Here is a 1,778-nt window from a genome sequence, read left to right as displayed (position 1 = left end):
CAGAGAAAAGTCCAGTGGAATGAAATGTAGTTTTTGTGTATAGACCATTCTTAGAGAAATAGAATTATGGAAGCCTTACGAATCACCAGGATCTGGCCTATCTCGCTGAACTGTTTGATGCATATATTTCCTTCCTACCTCTGCTCTACACCTGAGCATCTTGAATTCTACCAGATGGACTCTGCTTAGCCTGCATTCATTTGTTTTCTAGGTTTCTGTCATCAAAATTTTGATTTATTACTATAAATCCCTTTTGCAAATACACAATTTGAAATAATCCTGTTCATTTCCTCAACTTCTCTCATTGCAAGAAATTCCCACTTTCATTGTACGTGACAAGGAATGGAAGGAAATATGAAAAAGAAAAAAAATTATGTATGCAAAAAAAGTTTTTTTTTTCCTTGTGGAATGTGGTAAATGTTTATATTCATTAAGGAAGATCAATCTAACAGAAACAGCAGACTGTTCAACATTTAAAGATGGAGAAAGAAAGGAAACTAAGTTAAAGAAATACAGAGAGAAACCAAAAGAGCTTTATTTTTATTTTTAAACAACTATAAAGATAAAAATGAAAATGATTATTTTTTCTTGTGACTACAGTAATTACACAATCTTTCTCTAATGTTCTGGACAAGTTAAAGTGATTCATAGTTATTTAATGTTGCACTGTTGAAGGTTTCAAGATGATAATAGTGAAATAAGTGAATCACCTATTTGCTTGACAGTATAATATAATAATCCATGAAGAAATGGAAGATGGGGAACATATTACTAGTAAACTCACTGAAAATTCTTTAAAAATTTGAGACTAGAATGAAAATTTATTTGAGAACAACTGGCATACCTTATGTACTAAAATAATTATGTGGTTGAACAGGAGGTAATGAAGAAAGAATCTGTCTAAACTATTGACTGAAATGGCCTTGACTGAATGGGATCAAAAGTGCCTGCTTGTGCATCTAAAGCTTTCTCAAACTGCAAAACCTTGAAGGGAATAAGGCTTGGGCATTACTGTGTAGCTGTAGTCATGCACCTGAAGCTGGGGCTCAGGCCTCCACTTTGAGATGATTGCAAATATGCTTTCTCTGCTGTTGTTTCCAGTCTTGGTTTGACTGAGATGGGAGGATATGATAGGGAATACGTTCTGAAGTTGCCTTCCTTCTGCATCTAATGCAGCACTGAATTCTAGTTGCCTAGATATAAGACTGAAGAGTAAAAGCCTAATGTTGGCCACCTTCACAGTAATAATTTTGGTTATTGTTTACTGAGTCTTTAAAGACACAACATTCAAATGATCTAGACCATATTGAAATTAGGACATGTGATTTGTTAATGATGATATTGTGCTGAGTCTTTGGTTACCCTTTCCTCTATGTATACAGAACATGCATGTTCTGTATTATACAATAGCCACTTTGAAAAAGAATAGCAGCAGAAAAAATTTGATTTTTATCAACCCAAATAACGTTGTCATATAAAATGATAAAATTTGGGAATTTGTCTAAAATGAGATATGAAATAAGGTATGAAAGCTGACATAAGTGTTAAATATTTTGCATAAACTATCTTGTTCATATAATATTTGGGGGGAAATTTGAGGGAAATGATGAATATCATACAAAGATATAAGTATATTTCAAACTAAATTACTTACAGTGGTCCCTTAAAAATTGATTCTCCAAGTATATTCTGAAGTTGGGCCACTAAGTGGCACACTCAAGCTATGAGAAGATTAGTGTAAAAGGATATCTGGATTTAAGGATGTCTGTACTTTCAAG

The sequence above is a fragment of the Callospermophilus lateralis genome, chromosome 8 (assembly GCF_048772815.1).
Source record: "Callospermophilus lateralis isolate mCalLat2 chromosome 8, mCalLat2.hap1, whole genome shotgun sequence".
In the NCBI taxonomy this organism is placed as follows: Eukaryota; Metazoa; Chordata; class Mammalia; order Rodentia; family Sciuridae; genus Callospermophilus; species Callospermophilus lateralis.
This window is presented reverse-complemented; position numbering follows the sequence as displayed.